Genomic DNA, 23,218 nt, shown 5'->3' on the forward strand with positions numbered 1-23,218 from the left:
GTACATTATGGCGCCAACCCTGTCACATGCACCTGTATTTGTACAGGGTGTATGTGATGAAGTTGGTGTGATGATGTCATCACGCCGGGTACTCATATGTGGGCGTATCTGCATGTGGGCGGACCCGCCTGGAGACGGATAGAGGAGCGGTGTCTCGGTTCCTAAGACCATCGGAAATATGTGTTTTCCGATGGTCTTAGGCGACTCCTGTGAAAGGGTCGTTCGACCCCCAAAGGGGTTGCGACCCACAGGTTATATAACCGCTGCTATATAAGAAAGTGGGGGAAGAGTAAAAAGGGGAGGGGAAATGATGAACAGACTGTTGCTTCCCTCTTAAACACCCATATGCATGGCTGAGTGTGGCATTTGCACCCACTACAGCACACTGGCTCCAACGATGTGTTCGGTGCCTGGAGCAAAAGGTGGTTGATCCCTCACTGGAAGAAGGTACTGATGAAAGAGGATGGCTCTGATTTTGCTCACAGCATATAAAATGATCCACAGTGTCTGTAATAGATTCAGACTTGCAGTTCCTTCATACTAAGTGGAGCCCTGAAACAAAGTTCTGTCATTCCTATAAGAACCTAGGCTGATGAGGTGATTTCTCTTCTCTGGCCTTATATCTTGTGCAATTGGGATGGAGGTAGAAGTAAAAATTCAAGCGTATTTTCTGGTAAAGCAGGACAGCTCAGTCATCACTGTGAATTGTACATGGGGCTACCTCTGAGGACTTCTCAGAAACGTCAGTTAGTCCAGAATACTAGGCTAATATCTGGGACAAGGCCTAGGGAACATGTAATGCTAGTTTTGAGCCATTGTCATTGGCTGCCCATCTATCTTCAAGCACAATTCAAAGTGAACCAAGCGTCCTGAGTGGAAGGCCAGGTGTGCTCCTGGGTTTGTATCACACAGTAGCATGGGTGGTTTTACTGCTGATTAATGTTGTAGCGTGTTGTTTTCTTGTTATATTATTGTTTTGATGCCATTGTATTTTATATTCACTGCTTTGATACCTCTGTGGAAAGTGGTATATACATTTCAGAAATAAATAAATAAATAAGTAAAAAGGTCCGCCATGTTTAGCACTGCATTTATGAAGAGCATTTGATTTTATGTATATATCATATTTGAAGGATGAGATCGAATTATTGCTACTGTCTGCCCTGTTTCCCACAGAACTTTGCGCGATTTTGATCCCAAGTGCTGCTCTTTGCATGTCCAGTCAAACATTAGGGAAGCTGCTTTGTTAAATAATGTTATCTGATTTCTAATGGAATGTCTACTGGAAAACAACATGCTAATTTTTGGAATGCTGCTGATTAGATGAAAATATTGCATCCAAGTTGCCTCTGATTTATTATGGAAAAAAAGGCAAGTGAAGTGCAGTTCTCCACTAGATGCTTAATTAAAGCTCCCTCCATATAAACTGTATCCTCCAAGGCCCTGCATATTTGCTGGGAGTGAAACGAACAAAAGTTGACTGCTATCTTGTCAAAGTGTCACACAACAAAGTCCTTTCAGCCAATTCCAGCCCCATTTGGGAGGAAAAGTAGCTGTTGTCCTGCACATCAGGCCCATCCAGAGCAGACGGGGGTGGGGGTGGGGGATGGCAGCAGAGCTGAAAGCACTGAGTTTGTGTGAACATCGGCTCAAAGGAGGGGAGCTGGAGCGCTCTCTTGTTCGGGCGGGGAAGGGAGCCGATGGGCTCCAGCGCTTTTGCCAGGAGGCAGCAGAGAGCGGCTGCAGAAGGATCCAGGCCAGCAAACACACAGGCACTTTGTGGAGTGTCAGTCTCAGAGACGCCCATAAGCTGAGTCTCATACAGGGCTGGAAGTGCCTCTCGGCAAGAGTTTAACTTGTGAAACCTGAGAATAAAAAGCTGGAGACGGGAACTATCCCTGTGGTGAAGAACAGGTGTATGACAGTCTGAGCAGAGAGCTCCTCAAGTCGCCATATGGCAAGGAGAGAGACCCCAGCACAGCCCACACCCCGCAGCTGGGTTGTGGCAAGACTGGTTATTTTGCACGCTGGCCTTGTTGGGAGGCCACTTCGACCTTGCTCTTGTTTTTCATCTTGAAGCCTCTGCATCGCTGAGCTGTCTGCCCAATCTGAGTTTCAGGCAGAATCATCCCCAGAGCCCCCAAGAAGTTTCAGCCACAGCATCTCTGAAATGGAAGGAGGAGGGTGATGGGACACTTGGCCAAAGCTCTGCCAGTGGCCCCTTGGGCTGCATCCATCTGGCCTCTGCTCTGGACCATGCATTCCCCTCCCCAGCCTTCAGTTCTCAGCCCTCCAGTATCACATGTCTGAGCATCATCACAGACCTCTCCCCCATTCTTCAGTTCCTGCCATAATGGACCAGTCAGTACAAGCAGAGGGAAGCCAATGGACAGTATTCTGCTGCAAACATTTATCTGCTAACATAGTCATCTGCTTTGTGATGAAAACGGGCAGAGTAATCCTATATTCACATTATACCAGGGGTGGGATGGGGGAGAAACACCACAACTTTGCCAGCAGAATGGCTGCTGCATCCCATATGTGTTCAGCACGGGAGGGGCGGGACACAACCAGTCAATACAAACATGATGGAGAAACAGTGGATGTACTCCCAAGTATCTTTGGAAACTCTGCCAGAGCAGTGCTGGCAATGCCACCCATGCACAGAGGGAGCCAGTCAACTCACAATGATGGGGACATGGCCCCAGCACACTCTTGCACCACAACATACACAACATGCAAGACAACACCACTGCGCACCCCTCCCCCCCACACACTCCATCAGCCCAGTGGCACAGTTAGCAATCTACAGGCAGGGATTCAGCCTCCTTTGGCTCTTCACAACCACCTTTTTAGAGCACAGCACCGAAAAGAGAGAGAAGAGTGCTCACATAACAGCAGCGGTCACCATGCAGCAGTGTCTTGCAACTAAACAGCCTGGGCATGTTTCAATGTGAGCTTGTAGTGGGCATTCTCTTGGATATGTGGGTGTATGAATTTGGGTGGTCCATAGCTTACTGTGGGGTGCACAGCCCCATTTCCTAGGTCTTTTCTAAATATTTTGGCTATTATTAGCATGTGGCCACTTTGCTTGATGGTGTCCTACACTCAAATGAAGCACTGAGCCATCCATGGTTCAGTGCCACCTTTTAGAAGATGGTGTCTTGGAAGTGTGGGGGTATGATGTTGGGTGGTCCAAAGTTTGTTGTGGGGTGCATATGCCAGTTCCTCATTTGCAATTGTCAACTGGGCGATTCATGAATTGTCACTCATTGATCTGTGTTGTGCAAAATATTGGATATAATTGTTGATCCTGAAGGGTCTCTAGGAATGGAGATATATGATGATAAGGAGGAATCCAAAGCTTATTGTGGGATGCAGGGACATATACATTTTAGTTCTTTATTACGTTTACTGAGTAAGCTCCGTCTGAACTTTCATGCAAATAAGTAGGGCTGTGCACGGACCCTCTGCTCTGCTTTGGATGCTGCTTTGGATCTTCTGAAGTGACCCTGCTCCACTTTGGACTGATTTGGACCCTCTCTGCTTCAACTCGGATCCAGATCCAAAGTGAGAGTCGGATATCTGGATCACTCATTTTTGGTGTTTTCCCATTGACTTGCATGGGAAAACAAAAATGGCCATAACTTTTTTGGTTTGTATGATGCAGACATGAAATTTGGGGACCTCTCAGCCCTGCCCTGGAGGGGACTCCTTCTGCCACATTTCAGAGAGTTTGGCCCAGTGGTTTTTGTGCAAGGTGGAGTTAAAATTTGATATTTTCCACAAAAACTCTCAAGGCAAAGAGCAATAACTTTTCACTGTCTCCACAGAAGGGTTTGAAATCTGGGCCCCCTCTCGGGCCCCCTTGAGGGCATCCCACCTGCCAAATCTCAGGCAGTTTGGTCCACTGGTTTTTGTGCAAGCCGCAGGTAAAATGTGCTGTTCCCAGAAACTCAGACCAACCGCAGAAGGGGCAGTGTGTTGAAGTGGAGGTCACTATCCCTAATCTCTGCTGTAGGTTTCTTTGAAGTGGAAAACAACCCTCATTCAGAAGAATCACCAGCTCAGCCTCTCTATGGCTGAATACACACAGTACTTGGCAGGCAGGCTGGAAGGGGTTGGTATTTTTTTAGTAATGTGCTTTTTTTCCCTAGCACACACAAAATGAATATTTTGTATTTATTTTATATTTTAATGTTTGGGGGGTGGGGGTTAGCCACACCACGCCTACCAAATTTCAAACAGTTTTTAATTTAAAAAATGATTCAAGGGAACTGAAGGAACTGAGAGTGTAGCAAGTGCACATCTTTATCCAATTTAAACTCTCTCTCTCTCTCTCTCTATATATATATATATATGCAGTTGGTGATCTCCAGTGACCTCAGGGTCTCAGTGGTCTTCTGACAGAGACAGGAAGATGCAGCAACTCTGCCAGGTGGGACCTGTGATGGCAGTGCTGGGATCCACTCCCACCTCAAAGCGGTCCCACATGATGCTGCCCTGACATTTCTGTGGAGACAGAGACTGCCTGCCTTGAGTCTCGGGGGGCACCACACAAGCAGGGGGAACAGTGGAAGAGGGGCTGGGTGCGGGAGCCTCTGCCTGCTGCTCCTCCTCCTCCACACCCTGGAGGTTCTCCTCCTGCTGACCCTCCACCACGCGGACATCAGGCACCTCTGGCGTGAGGTCCCTCAGCGGGCTCCCCTCTTCCACTACAGAAGGAGATGCTGCTCCTCCTTTGGCACGAGTGCTGCTGCTCCTGCTGCCTCCACCAGCCTCCTCGAACAGTGACCTCCAGGCACTGCCACTGGCCTCCACACTCTGCTGCCCTACTGCTCCGGGATGCGCTATCCAGACTAGAGGAGAGCCAGCTTGCCTAATGGTGCTGCTAGTGACAGCAGCACCTTGCCCACCTCTGCCCCTGCCTGAAGATGCCTCATATTGGGCTGGCTTGTTTTGCCACACAGTGGAGTATTGTTGGAATAATAAGTTGATTAAAATAAATAATTTGTGTCTAGTGCTTTGCCCACTGTATTGCAATATGGACATATTGCTTTGCTTGACCACAACATACACACACAGATACACAGACACACGAGCAAAAGAAAAGCAAATACAGAACTACCTAAGCAAAGAAAAGGGTTTATTATTTATTATTTTATTTTAAGGAAGACATGTAAAGTTCAAGAAATACAGGAGGGCAGTGGAGGGGATAAGATAAGAGCCAAGAGCAAGCAAAGAACAGGTAAAAAACCCTTTCTTTAATTTATGCTTTGGGAGGATCAAGCTGGAAAAGAAACAGACAATAAGGCAAGGCATGGGTAGACTGATAATATTTCTTTAATTTAGAATTTAGAAAGAAAGAAAAAACTAAATGGTTGAATAATAATTCAAAAGGGCCAGGGGGTGGGGTGGGGGGACAGAGGAACAAGCCCAGAAATGTTTATTTAAAAAAATCTAGATAAGACTGTGTTTTTAGAAATCTGGGAAAGACAGAGTTGAATGGTGAACAACAAGGAACAGAACAAGCAGCAGTGAGGGCCAAACTTAAAAAACAAACACAGCCCTCTCCAGAGTCCCCAAATGACCACCCCATGCAAGGAACAATGGAAGGTGGGGGCGGGGGGGGGAGGAGTGAAGGAACAAGTGAAGAACAAGCGAGCTAACTAGTAGTAAATGCTTGTTTTTAAAAATCTTGGAAAGACAGAATTGAATACAGAACGAACAACCAGGAGGAAGGAATAGAACAAGGCAGCTGCACTGAGTGCCAAACTTTAAAAACAAACTGTCCCAACCACCTTGTGCAATGAAGAATGTAATGGTGGGGAGGGAGCGAAGGAACGAGCCCAGAAGAAGCTAGCTAAATATTTGGTTTTTTACAAATTCAGGAAAGACAGAGCTGAATGGCTAAGGAAGAAGAAGCTGCCACGAGTGCACGCATATCTAACGGAGTAAACACAGCCCTCTCCCAACCGACCACCTTGTGCAATAAACAACTGCAGCCTTTCACCAAACTATGTATACTCCCCTCCTGCATCACTGTCCCTGATTGGAGACTGCTGGTGTAGGTTCAGCCCAAGAGTTCCCATTTGCCAAAGCACACTCCCTCCTCCTCCTCTGCTTGCCTTCCCGCCTCTGCTTGCCTTCCCTCTCTCTCCTCCTCCTCCTGCCCCTCCACATGATCAGAACAGAAGTTGATACATTTTGGAGACAGCTTGCCTGGACTGCTCAGGCATTAAGAAGAGCTCCGAATATACGAGGTGGACCAAAGGCACCTCATAGGTGACCTGCTTCAGTTCGGGGTGCCTCGGTGCTGGTCTGATCTACTTTGTGTCCCGATGAGGCACCTCCGAATCAGCCCGCTTCGCCTCATTATTTGGGCTTTGGACAGAAGTGGAGAACAGGTCCCAGTTCCTACAAATAAGGAACTGGGAACCAATTTCAGCATTGTCAAAAGCAATGCCCGGATTGAACAGCATCTGGGATGGAGGGGATCCTGAAAGGGAAAAACTCAGCCACTGAAGCCACTCCTTTTCTGCAGCAGCCCTCCCCCTCAAAAGGGAACGGGTGATATGTGGAGTTTCCAGCCAGTCACCTTGGAAAGTGGCTTGACAGACAGCAGGGCAGCAGGTGCAGTGTCCCTTGTGGCGCCCCTATGCACCTTCACCTGTTGCATAACTGTCTGTCATGGAGCTTGCAAGGATGCAGGAGCCCGCCTGGAACAAGGATGTTAATGAGCCCATGGAGCTGGGAGCACCCTTGGCACTGCGACTGATGACAAGGGTGGACCCACCTGGTGGGCCTCCCAGGGGGTCAGCACAGGGCAGGGTCTGGGATGGGTCCCATATCAGCTGGATATGGGAACACACAGACAGGGCACTTATTCATTTGTTCATCTCGTAAACCACACAGTCTGCCCACAGGCACACGGAGCGATGTCAGGACCAGTCGTCAGCGGCTCTGGAGCACTTTGGCTCTCAACCTGGATGTGAGGAGGGCGTGTGAAGAGGTGGTGCTCCCTGGGTGCTCAGCCAGCGCTCATGCCTGAGCTTCCTAACCCCATGAGGGAGGGGGACTGCAGTGACTGTGGTCATGCTGGCTCACCGCATGAGCCCCCCGCCCTATGGCAGTTGCACTGGAACTCTGCGTGTGCAGGGGCTTCTTGTGCATCCAGCCATTACCCTGCAAGGTAAACCTCTTCATGTACATTTGGCCAGCAGTGGCAATGGCTGGAGTGGAGTGCCTCACCGCTGCCAGCAGGGACCTTATTTGCAGGTGGGGGAGAATGCTTCCCCTGGGGAGTGTGTGTGTGAGAGAGATTGTTAGAGCGATACAGTGAACATAGTTTGCACCCCCTATTCATATATAACAAAAAGGGTGAGGTGACATGGGAGGCAGCTGTAGCAGTTATACACTACAGCAGGGGTCTCCAACGTGGAGCCCACGGGTGCCACTGCACCCACAAGGCCAGGCTGAGGGAACTGCCAGACTGTGAAGTATAGTTTCCAAATCCCGGGAAGTACTAGTCCCCCTCTACTCAGCACTGGTTAGGCCTCATCTGGAGTACTGTGTCCAGTTCTGGGCACCGCACTTGAAGAAGGATGCAGACAAGCTGGAGAGAGTTCAGAGGAGGGCAACAAAGATGATCAGGGGACTGGAAACAAAGCCCTATGAGGAGAGACTGAAGGAACTGGGCATGTTTAGCCTTGAGAAGAGAAGACTGAGGGGAGACAGGATAGCGCTCTTCGAGTACTTGAAAGGTTGTCACAGAGAGGAAGGCCAGGATCTCTTCTCCATCATCCCAGAGGGCAGGACACGGAATCATGGGCTCAAGTGACAGGAAGCCAGATTCCGGCTGAACATCAGGAAAACTTCCTGACCGTTAGAGCAATACGACAATGGAACCAATTCCCTAGGGAGCCAATGGGTGTGGAGGAACTTTCTGTTGCTCCGTTGTCATGGACAGATCACTACCTGGTGGGGTTTAGACTCACTGAAACTCAGTGCCTCTGCAGGGTGGGTGGGGGATCGATTACATTGGTCTGCCCCAGGAGGCTGATGGATCCGGATGGTTTCCTGATGGCTCTTTGGGATTTTCCTGCTGCCTCGGCAGGCAATTCTGTCGAAGCCCTGGCTGATCTCTGGAACTGGGAAATGGCTGGGGCAGTGGACACAGTCGCTCCTGAGTGCCTCCTCTCACGGAGCGGAGCCAGACCCGGGCCCTGGCTCTCTGGGGAACTGGCGGCGATGAAGCGAAGGAGGCGGAGACTGGAGTGACGCTGGCGGAAAGCTCGGAACGAGCCCGATCAGACACGGGCCAGAGCTTATCTGAAAGCCTACTCCGTGGCCGTGAGGGCAGCGAAGAAGTCTTTCTTTTCTGCCACCACTGCATCTGCAGGGAGCCGGCCAGCAGAGCTGTTTCGAGTGGCCAGGGGCCTTCTACATCCTGGCCCATGTGATGAAAATTCCGACCACTCACCAGCCCGCTGTGAACAATTTGCTCAGCACTTTGCTGATAAAATCGCTCAGACCCGTCCTGACCTGGATGCTGTAGTTGATGCAGATCCCGTGGATGCCACTTTGGCTCCTGCGTGTTCAGTGCTGATGGATTCTTCTCATTTGTGCAGCCCCAGGATGTAGACAGGATCCTCGGAGCAGTGAGAGCCACCACACGTATGCTGGATCCTTGCCCCTCCTGGCTTACTAAAGAAGCCCGAGGAGGACGGGCTGAGTGGATAACGGGAGTGGTTATTGCCTCTCTGGAACGAGGCATTGTTCCATTATGCTTGAAAGAGGCGGTTGTGAGACCTCTGTTGAAGAAGCCTTCCCTGAATCCCACCATACTAGATAACTATCGTCCAGTCTCTAACGTACCATTTTGGGGCAAGGTATTAGAGCGTGTGGTGGCCTCCCAGCTCCAGGGGTTCCTGGATGAAACGGATTATCTTGATCCATTTCAATCTGGTTTCGGGCCTGGCACAGAGACAGCTTTGGTCACCTTGGTGGATGACCTACGCTGGGAACTGGACAGGGGGAGTGTGTCCCTGGTAGTTCTGCTGGACCTCTCAATGGCGTTCGATACCATCAAGCATGGTATTCTTCTGAGATGCCTCACTGGGATGGGACTTGGAGGTACTGTTTTACAGTGGCCCATTCCTTCCTTAGGGGACGAACTCAGAAGTTGGTGTTGGGGGATGCCTGTTTGACTCTGTGGCCATTCGCTTGTGGGGTCCTTCAGGGTTCTGTTCTGTCCCCCATGCTATTTAATATCTACATGAAACCGCTGGGAGAGGTTGTCCAGAGTTTTGGAATTCGGTGCCACCAATACGCTGATGATGCCCAGCTGTACTACTCCTTTCCACCAGATTCCAAGGAAGCTGTTTCTGTCCTTAAACAGTGTTTGGCATCAGTAATGGACTGGATGAGGGAGAACAAATTGGAACTTAATCCAGGCAAGACAGAGGTGCTTCTGGTCAGTCGAAAGGCAGATCAGGGAATAGGGATTCAGCCTGTGTTGGATGGGGATGCACTCCCCCTGAAGACTCAGGTTCGCAGTTTGGGGGTCACCTGGATTCAGCCCTAAGCCTGGATGCTCAGGTTTCAGCGGTGGCCAGGAGTGCTTTTGCACAGGTAAAACTAGTGCGCCAACTGTGCCCGTTCCTGGAGATGTCTGATCTGGCCCCGGTGACACATGCCTTAGTTACATCCCGTTTGGATTACTGCAATGTGCTCTATGTGGGGCTGCCTATGAAGAGTGTTTGGAAACTGCAGTTGGTCCAAAGAGCTGCTGCCAGACTGCGGACTGGGGCTGGCTACAGGGAGCATACAACTCCCTTGTTAAAACAGCTTCACTGGCTTCCAGTCTGTTTCTGGGCACAATTCAAAGTGCTGGCTTTGACCTATAAAGCCCTATACGGCTCCGGTCCAGGTTATCTGAAAGACTGTATCCTCCCTTATTAACGTGCTCGTGTCCTGAGATCCTCTGGGGAGGCCCTTCTCTCAGTCCCACTGCTGTCACAGGCACATTTGGTGGGAACCCAGGAGAGGGCCTTCTCAGTGGCTGCCCCGCAGCTGTGGAATGCCCTTCCCAGGGAAGCTAGGATAGTTTTCTCCTTGATGTGTTTCTGGAGGCAGGCTAAAACATTCTTATTCCAGCAGGCCTTTGGGACACAGTTGGAACCTGGGGGTAAGGTGCTAAAATGCCCTTCCCAGGAAAAGTTCCCAAATTGTACTGATTTCCTGCATCAGTAGAGGGTTGGGCTAGTTGACTTTGGAGATACCTTCCAACTCTAAGATTCTAGTAAATTTGCATCTGTCATTTGAGGAAACACCAAACAAAATAAGCATTTAAAAACAAAATGAAAGAAAATGATTCTGGAAGGAAGTTTAGGAATGTTGAGAATCCGCCCAGTTCTTGGAAAGCCAAAAATCATCTTGCAGGTTTGTATCCAGTCGTATTGACAACTTCCATGTGCCAGGATTTTCTTGTCCAAGAACTGTTAATATGCCACGTTTCATCCTCGTAGTTTTGTCTGGAAATAGTGGAACTTAGATTCCTACACTGAGCAGGCAGTTGGACTCGATGGTCTTATAGGCCCCTTCCTATGCTATGATTCTATGAACTGTGAAATCACTTGATTTCATATGGTGATCTGCCTCTTGGTGATCTCATTTCAGCTATTCGGTCTTCTTGAGCTACTTTCTTGGAATTCAGCTATTAATAACCTTGTTATATTCATTGAACTCAAGAGTTTCTCACATTTCCTCTGAACTGCTCGTGTATAATATGGACTTAGCTTTTCATTGAGGGCTTTCTATTATGAACTGTTTATTCAGCTTAAATGACCTGAGATATTCATCTCATTTCGCAATCACTGTGGCATTCATTCCATTGGTACCAGCTTCTAGTTTCTGGTCAGATATATTAGCTCTAAGCAACTCAACACACTTTAGAATGCTTTTAGAACATGGCTGAATTTACAAGGCTTCTCTGGAAAACTAGCCCACCCCTACCAGGAATTGAACCTGGGACTTTCTGCATGCAAAGCACCACTGAGCAATGGCCCTTTTTCGCACCCTTTTCCTGGTGGTAAGCTTCTAGGTGCTCTGGCTCTCATGTGAATGGAAGTTACACCTTCCTCCTGAAAACTCACCTGCCAGGCATACCTGTGTCATGGCTACTGAGTGGTGAAAGAAATGCTCCCTGTCCATGCTCAGAGGCTCTTTCATCTTCATGTGCCATAGCAGAGGCCGGGCACTGAAAGCAGATCCCGGGGCTGAGCAATAGTGAGGGCTCAGTCAAAGTCCTGCTTGCCCTTCTAAAGTTCCTGCCTGGGGCTGGGACGATACCAAGAGAGGCTGTACAGGAGTGTCTGGCTGGGACCAGGCAGGGGGAGACGGGAGCTCATGGGAGAGCTTGTGTGTGTGGGAACATGTAGTAGCGTGTGTGAGAGGGAAAGAAGCAGAGCCTGCCCATGTGGCCCAGCTCTGGAGCCAGGCGGGGGCTGTGCTTTTCGGCTCAAGGGTCTGAGGCTTCGGGGTCTCCACCATTTGGGCTTGGGGGTCTCTGGTTCAGCAGTGGTACTCAGGCCAGGTGCCTCCTCTGCCAGCGCTGATGGTTTCTTAGCCTTAGAGGCTGTGCCCAGGGCACTGCTGGACTCCACGGCCCTGGCAGAAGGGGGAGGGCAGCTGCAGCTGCTCGCTTCAGTTTTATCCCATTTCTGTCTCACTTTTTGACTTGCATTAACATTTGCATCTGCTTCTTCAAGCACATTTCTGAACATAGTTTTGCCAAATGTACACATTTTCCTTGTATAATGCCTTTTGTACAACCCCCCCGCCCCAATATGTGTTTCCCCTATATACACATTTTTGTATGCATTGTTTTGTTCTGAGAATTCCACTGCAAAATTGTGAGAAATTGGAATTCTGGTTTGCATATTGATTTCGGAAGTGCAGATTTGTTAAGTTATTATCAAAATGTGATCCGGATGAAATCCTCCCTCATCCCTAACTGAAGACTTCCTTTCTCCATCAAGAGCCCTGGTTTTGTTATACCAAATTACCCTTATTGCTGCTTTGCTTTGCTTTGCTTTGCTTGAGGTAGTAACTTTCAACATATGAGACAGATCCATTTCTGACTGAGGGGCAGGGAGAAGAAAGTGTAAATCTATTTTAATCATTTGGTCATGCTGTAATTTTTTCTTTTGTTTTCCATTATAATTCAGTTGTCGGGCCCAGGGTGGGGAAAAGAAAAGTTAAAATGAAATTTTCTTGAAAAAATGGAAAGTGGTGCATAACGTCCATGCTCAAAATAGAATTGATCTTGTTGTGGCATCAGTTCAATTTTGCTTCCCACTTTTTACTCAAGGGTTTCCTCCCTCCAACGGGCTGCCACCATGGGTAATTTGCACACCTGAAACCCTTGGGGGTGCCTGCAGCCGAGTCCCCATAGCTTCTGCTCCCCGTTTTCCAGAGCTGCAGTGACAGGGTGATTAAAGCACAAACATTCACACTGAGCAACCCAGCTCCCTTTTTAGACCAAACCAAAATACACACACCAGACACTTCATTTCAAGTGTGACTGCATGTTCTTATCACATTGCTTAACAGGGAGGGACTTGCAGGGGGAGCGTGAAGAACATCTGAGGAGGCAGCAGGGCCCTTCACAGCCCATGTGGGGGGGAGCAGAGGCCCTGCTGGGCCTTCCCTGTGGTGGGACCAGATGCAGGAGCTGTGTGTGTGGCGTGGGAGGGAAGGTGAGGCTGGTAGCTGCCCCCCATGCCCTGCAGCCTCAGTGAGGCCTCAGTGTAGCCCAGGCCCTCCATCCAGAAAGGGGAGAGTCAGCAGATGGTGGAAAGGCACGCATCCATGCTTTATTGAAGTGCGATGACCAAATGCTCTTTCCTACAGCTCTGTGGGTCTTTGGAATGCAAATGTTCAAGTTTCCATACAAAGGAATGACTTCTGATATTTTTTTCCCCTGGATGTCAAAATGTTCTGAAAATGTTAACATTGTACATGTTTAACATTTTATGTATATAAAGTGTCAACATTTTCCAAACACTAATTCCTATTTTTTTGGTATCAAAATGCAGGAAAACTTGTGAGGGGCAAGGAAACCTGCGACAAGACTTCCTTTGTCTGGTGCTCCTAGTGCCCTCTCTGCTGCCCAGTGGGGGCTTTTGCCCCATCCTTCTCTCCTGCGACCTAAGCATGGCTGCTGGGGCAGGAAGAGGCCATGACAGCCAGCATGGCAGGAATCCAGCCAAGCTAGGGTTGGTGCTGCCTTGCTCCACACAGGACGGTGCATCAGTTACACAAGTGAATGAGCACATCCCTTCCCAGGCCAGCCTTTTCTGATTATCAAGGTGCCACCCTTATGTACAATCCATAGTTGGATATTAGCAGGAGGTGAAAACGGTAGATGCCACCATGGCTTTCCTGTTGAGGTTTTCCCGTCACGAAATCCGCTAACTGGGTGAAGTTAGAGGGTACCTGCGTTCCAAATTAACAGCTGCTTCTATAAGCTGACCTCTGATCATCACTTGCCAAACCTTCCTGTTCCCAGTATGGTTGCACTTTGTTACTCTGGAGAAATTAAAATGAATAAGCCCACTTCCTCAACACTTTTGGAGGGTTGAGATAGTTTGTCAGGGGTGGTCAGTTACTGCTTTTCTTACCTGCAGAAAGGATGGAGACAGAATTCATGATGTTAGGCAGGATTTCATTCTTTCTCAAAAGCTTGGGAGAAGTAGGGGGGGATCATGATGCAGCTATTCTGGGCTGCATTAATACAAGCATAGCTTCCAAATCCTGGGAAGTACTAGTCTTCCTCTGCTCAGCACTGGTTAGGCCTCATCTGGAGTACTGTGTCCAGTTCTGGGCACCACACTTTAAGAAGGATGCAGACAAACTGGAGAGGGTTCCGAGGAGGGCAACAGAAATGATCAGGGGACTGGAAACAAAGCCCTATGAGGAGAGATGGAAAGAACGGGGCATGTTTGGCCTTGAGAAGAGAAGACTGAGGGGAGATATGATAGCGCTCTTCAAGTACGTGAAAGGCTGTCACAGAGAGGAAGGCCAGGATCTCTTCTCGATCATCCCAGAGTGCAGGACACAGAATAATGGGCTCAAGTTGCAGGAAGCCAGATTCTGGCTGAACATCAGGAAAAAACTTCCTGAGTGTTAGAGCAATACGACAATGGAACCCATGACCTGGGGAGGCGGTGAGCTCTCCCACACTGGAGGCGTTCAAGACGAGGCTGGACAGCCATCTGTCAGGGATGCTCTGACTTGGATTCCTGCACTGAGCAGGGGGTTGGACTTGATGGCCTTGTAGGCCCTTTCCAACCCTACTATTCTATGATTCTATGAGTTTAAAAAGCTTTAAAGCTAATGGCCCAAACAACTTGTAAGATATTTGCATGTGCAGGGAAAAGGGAAGTCATAAAAACAAGATGTGGATTCCATCTCTCTCTCTCTCTCTCTGTGTGTGTGTGTGTGTATGTAGACACTGGGGAAACAAGAAGCCACAATGATGGGATGGAGGAATGCAAACAAGGCTAGTGAAAAGCCCTGAGACTCTTTTCCAAGAGCTGAGTGTGATAACCTTTAGTTATGCCCATTGGATGGAGATAACTACTAACACTTTCACATTGCCGAGACAAAATATTAGGCAGGCATACTGGACTTATGCCAGCATAGCATTACTATTCGACCAGCATTCTGCTACACTGGTGGTACACTGCCAGTGCAAGCAGCAATAGTGGGCACTATTGGAGGGTGTGGAGCTTGGACAGAATAATACATACAGAAGTTGGTATCACCCCACAACGATGGTTTAACATTACCCCAACATAAGTGGTGGCCTAACCTAAAACACTCCCACTGGAGTCAATGAAGGTCTGTCCTCCCCTTCTGCTCCCTGAGCCATGCCAAGAGCACAGGATTCTGATCTAGTAGTCTGTGAAGGGATAGAATGGCCCTCCATTTTTGTATTTAGTTTGCTTTTATGGGCTTAAATGTCTGTCTGTCTTTGTGTGTATGCATGCGCTAGCCAGTTTCAGACAAAAGGTTAATAGTTCAGGGCACAATCCTATGCATGTTTAGATAGAAAAATATCCTACAGATCCCAGCATTCCGCAGCTAGCATGGCTGGCTGGAGAATGCTGGGAGTTGTAGGATTTTTTTCTGTCTAAACATGCATAGGATTGCACCCTTAGAGGTCAAAGATTTAGTCAGAATTTAGAAGTCAGGAAATTGTGCTGAAAGAAGCAGGAGATTATAAAGTTAAACAGAAGTCAAAGGAAGAGAGAAAAAAAGTTTCAACTTAAGAAATGGAAACTTAGTTTCCAGAAATGAACAAGAAAAAGGCAGAGAAAAGGAGAGACCAGGAAAGAAATTGTCAGTGCTGCAGAAACTGGAGAATTTACTGAGAGAGCTGGACCAACATTGCTTGGATAAAGGGCCTAGATAAAATAGGGGCAAGGTCTAGGTAAGTTAGCAGGATGCATGTAACTTTGATTGTTTTATTACCATATTGCTCTTGCAGTTTGTCTGTTTTGTTTTTGCGCGCTCTCTCTCTCTGTCTCTCTCTCTCTCTCTCTCTCTCTGTGTGTGTGTGTCTGTCCATAAAGAGTTTACAGGAACTTTTTTCCTATTGACATTTTTCTTGAGTAAAATTTAAAATGTGTAATTTGAGACTTCGTGGTCTCTTTTTGAGTTACACACTCCACATCTAATAGCCAACCCACACACTAACTGAAGTAGATGAGATCCAGAGGCTGGGTTCAGATGTAAGTCATGGTGGGTAAGTGGCCTGAGCTGCCCATGATGTGTTAGCATGTCATGTCAGGGGTGTTTTTCCACACATGATGGGTTAATTGCTCCAATTAAGCCACCCTCAGAACCCATGCTTTGCATGCATTTTACCTATGGTGGGTTAGCATGTTATCTGTCATGCCAGCGTGGGTTATGGAGAGTGCCTACAGAGCTGTTCGGCAAGAGCAGCCAAAATGCTGCCTCTGCTCTGCTCCTCTCAAGTGACCTCTATTCCCACCACAAAGGAAGCTGGGATACCTGCCCGGGTGGGCGGGAGGACTTCAGGGGGAGGAGGAGCGGGATGTGAAATTAACTACTCTGTGTAGCTAGTTTACCTAATTGTCTGACGGGAGCACAGTAGGTTGTTTGCATGTTACCTGCCCAGCGTAGCTTGCAACCTGCCATGGGTTAGCGTGGTGTGTGAACAGCCCCAGAGAGTTTTAAAGTGTGATGGAAGCAGCCAGAGAAATAAAGATTTCCACCTGGTGGCAGTGGAAAATACCACAGGAAGAGAAGAGCAGAAAGAACGTTGGGTGCACTGTTTTGCCTGTTTCCCCTTCCAGGCAGAGAACAGGGCATTGATGGTCTGTGACACAGTCAATCATGGCAAAACAGGCAGAGTGCAAAAGCCCCTGCAAGACTGCTCAGATATTATATCTACTGTCTTACCCCCAGTCCCAGTGACATGAGTTGCTCTGGTGATGAACCATTGAGTTTGGTGTTGCTGTTGAATGCCAGGTTGGTCCATGATAAAACAGCAACTTCCCTGACTTGATTGTAGACGAGGGTTCCACACCATGGCTGGAGGAGCTGGGAGGTGCTGGTCTCTCTCAGCTATGTCCACCTGAATGCGTCACCAACTAAGATATGTTGCTTGGGTGAGGGTTGCTGTTGTCCTCCTTTGGCTGGGTCAGACTCTGTGATAAGTAGGAATGTCACAAATGCTTGGGTTGGTCCCGGAGGCTGGCAGACTCCCCTGCACCTGGCCCCCCAAGGTGTTCAGCTGGAATCTGGCTTCCTGACACTTGAGCCCATGATTCCGTGTCCTGCACTCTGGGATTATCGAGAAGAGATCCTGGCCTTCCTCTCTGTGACAACCTTTCAAGTACTTGAAGAGCGCTATCATGTCTCCCCTCAGTCTTCTCTTCTCAAGGCTAAACATGCCCAGTTCTTTCAGTCTCTTTGTTTCCAGTCTCCTGATCATCTTCATTGCCTTCCTCTGAAACCTTTCCAGCTTGTCTGCATCCTTCTTAAAACGTGGTGCCCAGAACTGGACACAGTACTCCAGATGAGGCCTAACCAGTGCTGAGTAGAGAGGAACTAGTACTTCCCGGGATTTGGAAGCTATGCTTCTATTAATGCAGCCCAAAATAGCATTGGCCTTTTTTGCAGCCACATCACATTGTTGGCTCATATTCCGCTTGTGATCGACAACAATGCCAAGATCCTTCTTGCTTGTCATGTTGTTGAGCCATGTCTCCCCCATCTTGTAACTGTGCATTTGGTTTCTTTTTCCTAGGTGCAGAACTTGGCATTTATCCCTATCAAATGTCATTCTGTTGTTTTCTGCCCAGCACTCCAGTCTATCCAGATCACTTTGAATTGTGTTTCTGTCTTCCAAAATATTAGCTATCCTGCCCAATTTTGTGTCATCTGCAAATTTGATCAGCATTCCCTGCACCTCCTCCTCCAAGTCATTAATAAAAATGTTGAAGACCACTGGGCCCAGGACTGAGCCCTGTGGTACCCCACTTGTTACTTCTCCCTGGTTTGAGAAGATCCCATTGATAAGCACTCTTTGAGCCCAATTCTGTAGCCAACTGTGGATTCACCTGATCATTGTTTCATGTAGCCCACTTTGAGCTAGTTTTCTCATCAGGATATAATGGGGCACATGGTCGATACCTTTGCTGAAGTCGAGGTATATGATGTCCACAGCATTCCCACGGTCCACAAGGGAGGTGACTTGATCAAAAGCTGAGATCAGATGAGTCTGGCAGGATTTGCTCTTGACAAATTCATGTTGGCTTGAGTAATATTGGTTGGACTGGATGGTCTTATATGCCCCTTCCAACCCTACTATTCTGATAATCACTGCATTTTGTTTTCAAGGTGCTTACTGTTTGATTGCTTTATAATCTGCTCCAGAATTTTCTCAAGGATTCATGTCAGATTGACTGGTCCGCAGTTCCCAGATTCCTCCTTTTTGCCCTTTTTAAAATAGGGACAAATTAGCCCTCCTCCAGTCATCTGATACTTCATCCATCCCCCATGATTTCTCAAAGATAATAGACAGCAGTTCTGAGAGCTCTTCTGCCAGTTCCTTTATTGCAGTTCATTTGGCCCTGGAGATTTGAACTCATTGAAATTAATGAGGTGTTCCTTGACCATATGCCTATCGATCTCAAGCTGCAATCCTGCCCCTTCAGTCTGTACTTCGCCTTTGCTGGTGTGTGTGTGTGTGTGTGTGTGTGTGTGTGTGTCATAGACCCTGAGCCAAAGTAGGAACTGAGAACTTCTGCCTTTTCTTTGTCGTTATCGTTTTGCCATCCACATTGAATAGTTGAACCCTAATTTCTTTCCTCTGCCTTTTACTATGCACGTAGCTGAAGAAAGCCTTTTTGTTGTTTTTAGCATGCCTCGCTAACCTCAGCTTGTTCTCTGCTTTAGCCTTCCTGACGCCATCCCTGCAATTCTGTGCTACCTGCCTGTACTCTTCTTTTGTTGTTTGTCCTTCCTTCCAGTACCTTTATGTGTCATTTTTTTGTTTTGTTTTCAGGTCATCTCTAAGCTTTTTGTGAAGCCACATTGGCTTCTTCTGTTGTCTTCCACATTTTTGTCTTGTTGAAATAGTTTGTAATTGTGCCTTGAGAATTTCCTTTTTTAAAAACTCCCACCCATCTTGGACTCCTTTTCTCATTGGAGTTGCTTGCCAGGGGACCTTACTCATCAGTGTTCTGAGTTTATTAAAATTGGCTTTCCTAAAATCCAGGGTATGCATTTGACCACACTTGGCTTTTGCTTACTTTAGAACCAAGAACTCAAGTATAATATGGTCACTTTCCCCCAGAGCTCTTGTAACTGCTACTTTATCCACTAAGTACCATAGGATTGCTCCCTTAGTTCCCTTTGTTGAACCTCCTTATATTTCTGTCTGCCTGATTTGTATTTATAGCCAGGCATGGCAGTGTGTTAACAGTGACAAAGAAGGAGGGGACCTAACAGAAGCAGATGAGATTAAGAAGAGGTGGAAAGAATACACAGAAGAACTATACAGGAAAGATCTTAATGTCCCTGATAGCCATGATATCATGATAGTGCGGTCACTGAACTTGAGCCGGACATCCTAGAGAGTGAAGTCAAGTGGGCCTTAGGAAGCATTACTAACAACAAAGCTGGCGGAGATTACAGTATTCCAGCTGAGCTATTTAAAATCCTAAAAGATGATGCTGTTAAAGTGCTGCACTCAATATGCCAACACATTTAGAACACTCAACAGTGGCCACAAGACTGGAAAAGGTCAATTTACATTCCAATCCAAAGAAGGGCAATGCCAAAGAGTGTTCAAACTACCGTACAATTGCGCTCATTTCACATGCCAGCAAGGTGATGCTCAAAATCCTACAAGCTAGGCTTCAGCAGCATGTGAACCGAGAATTACCGGAAGTACAAGCTGGGTTCCGAAGAGGCAGAGGAACTAGAGATCAAATCGCCAACATTTGCTGGATCATGGAGAAAGCAAGAGAATTCCAGAAAAATGTCTATTTCTGCTTCATTGACTACGCTAAAGCCTTTGATTGTGTGGATCACAACAAACTGTGGCAAATTCCGAAAGAGATAGGAGTACCAGACCACCTTACCTGTCTCCTGAGAAACCTGTACGAGGGTTTATTATTTATTTATTTATTTATTTATTTCATTTCTATACCGCCCAATAGCCGAAGCTCTCTGGGCGGTTCACAAAAATTAAAACCAAACAACACACAATAAAACAATTTAAAATATATAGAACATTAAAACCACAATATAACAATACAACCACAATAAAACCTAGCAGCAGTACAGGAGTTTAAAATACAGATTTAAAACAGCAAAGATAAAAATTTAGAAAGCTAAAATGCCTGGGAAAATAAAAAGGTCTTCACCTGGCACCGAAAGGAGTACAATGTAGGCGCCAGGCGAACCTCACTAGGGAGCTCATTCCAGAGCCGGGGTGCCACAACAGAAAAAGCCCTCCTCCTAGTAGCCACCCGCCTCACTTCCTTTGGCAGGGGCTCACGGAGAAGGGCCGCTGATGATGATCTTAAGGTCCGGGCAGGCACATATGGGAGGAGGCGATCCTTCAGGTAACCTGGCCCCAAGCCGTTAAGGGCTTTGAATGTTAACACCGGCACTTTGAATCGGGCCTGGAAATGGACTGGCAGCCAGTGCAGCTGGAAAAGTACTGGCGTAATATGAGCTCGCAGGCCAGTCCCTGTTAACAATCTTGCTGCCCTATTTTGGACCAGCTGAAGTTTCCGGACCGTTTTCAAAGGCAGCCCCATGTATAACGCATTGCAGTAATCCAGACGAGAAGTTATCAGAGCATGGATAACTGTAGCTAGGCTATCTCTGTCCAGATAAGGGCGTAGTTGGTATACCAGCCTAAGCTGATAAAAAGTGCTCCGTGCCACTGAGTTCACCTGTGCCTCAAGTGACAGTTCTGGATCCAAGAGCACCCCCAAACTACGAACCTGATCCTTTAGGGGGAGTGCAACCCCCTCCAGAACAGGTTGAATATCACCTAGCCGGGCAGACGAACCACCCACTAACAGTACCTCCGTCTTGTCTGGATTGAGTTTCAGTTTATTAGCCCTCATCCAGTCCATTACCGTGCCCAGGCACTGGTTCAGAACAGCCACTGCCTCACCTGGTTTTGATGAGAAAGAGAGGTAGAGCTGGGTGTCATCCGCATATTGATGGCACCTCAGCCCACAACTCCGGATAACCTCCCCCAGCGGTTTCATGTAGATGTTAAACAGCATGGGGGATAAAATAGAGCCCTGTGGAACCCCATGGCACAATTGCCATGGCACAGAGCAATAATCCCCCAGCACCACCTTCTGGAATCGGCCATCCAAGTAGGAGCGGAACCACTGTAGTGCAGTGCCTCCAACTCCCAACCCAGACAACCTATCCAGAAGGATACCATGGTCGATGGTATCGAAAGCCGCTGAGAGGTCCAGGAGAATCAACAGGGTCGCACTCACCCTGTCCCTCTCCCGGCAGAGGTCATCCCACAGGGCGACCAAGGCAGTTTCCGTTCCAAAACCAGGCCTGAAGCCCGATTGAAATGGATCTAGATAATCCGTTTCATTCAAGAGTGCCTGGAGCTGTCCTACAACCACCCGCTCAAGCACCTTGCCCAGGAAGGGGATGTTGGCCACTGGCCTATAATTGTTAACAGCCTCTGGGTCCAGGTTAGGCTTTTTCAGGAGTGGTCTAATTACTGCCTCTTTTAAAGCAGCAGGCACCACTCCCTCTCTCAAGGAGGAATTTACAACCTCCTGGACCCAGCCAGACAACCCCTCCTTGTTTGATTTAATAAGCCATGAAGGGCAAGGGTCAAGCACACAAGTGGTCGATCGGACTTGGCCAAGCACCTTGTCCGCATCCTCAGGCCTCAGTAACTGAAACTCATCCAATAAAACTGGACCAGACGGTGCTCTGAACGCCTCTACCAATGGAACTGCATTAATGGTGGTGTCCAATTCATGACGAATCTGAGCGACTTTATCCTCAAAGTGCCGCGCAAACTCGTCACAGCGTGCTACCGAGGGTTCCACCGTCTCTCTCCCTGGCCCAGAATGTAACAGGCCGCGAACCACTCGGAAAAGCTCCGCCGGACGACACTGAGAAGATGCAATGCTGGTGGAAAAGAACTGCCTCTTTGTCACCCTCACCGCCACAGAGTAGGCTCGATAGTGGGCTCTTACCTGTGTTCGGTCAGACTCAGCACGAGTTTTCCTCCACCTGCGTTCTAGCCGTCTCCCCTCTTGCTTCATTGCCCTCAGCTCAGGTGTATACCAAGGAGCTGGCCGGGTTCTGCTCAGAGGGAGAGGGCGCTTGGGCGTGATCGTGTCAACCGCCCGAGTCATCTCTGCATTCCACAGAGCGACCTGGGCTTCGACAGGAGCACCAGCCATACCAGCAGGAAAATCCCCCAGAGCCCTCTGGAATCCATCGGAATCCATTAATCTCTGGGGGCGGACCATTTTAATAGGTCCCCCACCCTTGCAGAGGGGAAAGGCCGCCAGAAGTCTAAACCTCAGCAGGAAGTGATCTGACCATGACAAAGGGACAGATGTTAATTCCTCCACTTTCAGATCACTTTCAGATACTCCTTCCAGAGCAGCCTCTGGCAGCCCCGCCTTAAGTACCTGTGGGCGGGGGCAGAAGCAGGCTCAGGCTCAGGATCCACCTGGTGCAGCTGCTGGCTGGTCCTCCTTCCCCAGGCTCCTTCCCCTTAAGGTTAAGAAACAACCGTAAGAACCAGACATGGAACAACCGATTGGTTCAAAATTGGGAAAGGAGTACGACAAGGCTGCATATTGTCGCCCTGTTTCTTTAACTTATATGCAGAGTACATCATGAGAAACACTGGGCTGGATGAATCACAGGTCGGAATTAAGATTGCTGGGAGAATTATCAATAACCTCAGATATGCAGACGATACTACCCTAATGGCAGAAAGCGAAGAAAACGTGCCCAGTGTGGGATCACTTCTCCACCCAGGCCTTGTTCTGGGAGCTGGCTTTCTTGAGCCTGCAAAGCCAGAATGCAGTGGGGCTGGGGAAGGGGAAGCCGGTGTGCAGCCAAGCGTGGTTTCTAGCCGATGTGCTGGGAGAAGAAGCCGCCGTGCTGCCCTCAGGAGCCTCCAGCCCCTTGCCTGCCCCTGCCCTAGCTTAACTGCAGAATCAGCACACCCTCTCTTTTCTATGCAGCTCCCTTCAGAATGTGGCTTGCTATGCAATTGGATCTAGCAGATCTCACAAGATCAGGACAATTCGTACACAGATACAGGGCAATTGTTGTTCTTCAGTCGTTAAATCATGTCCGACTCTTCGTGACCCCATGGCCCATAGCACACCAGGCCTTCCTGTCCTGTGCTCTATCCCAGAGTGTGCTCAAGTTCATATTCATTGCATCCGTGATGCTATCTAGCCATCTCATCCTCTGCCGTCCCCTTCTCCTTTTGCCTTCAATCTTTCCCAGCATCAGGGCCTTTTCCAGGGAGTTTTCTCTTCGCATTAGGTGGCCAAAATATTTGAGCTTCAGCTTCAGTATCTGTCCTTCCAATGAGCAGTCAGGGTTGATTTCCTTTAGCATGGACCGATTTGACCTCCTTGCAGTC

At 48.3% G+C, this 23,218-nt stretch overlaps 1 pseudogene; it reads left to right on the forward strand.

Annotated features, from left to right (window-relative positions):
• LOC146338265 (uncharacterized) overlaps positions 1-22,773 on the forward strand; it is a 28,854-nt pseudogene extending 6,081 nt beyond the window's left edge.
• The last annotated feature ends 445 nt before the right edge of the window (positions 22,774-23,218 follow it).

This window comes from Heloderma suspectum, chromosome 10 (assembly GCF_057233095.1).
Source record: "Heloderma suspectum isolate Gila_16-S chromosome 10, 16-S_ref, whole genome shotgun sequence".
NCBI lineage: Eukaryota > Metazoa > Chordata > Lepidosauria > Squamata > Helodermatidae > Heloderma > Heloderma suspectum.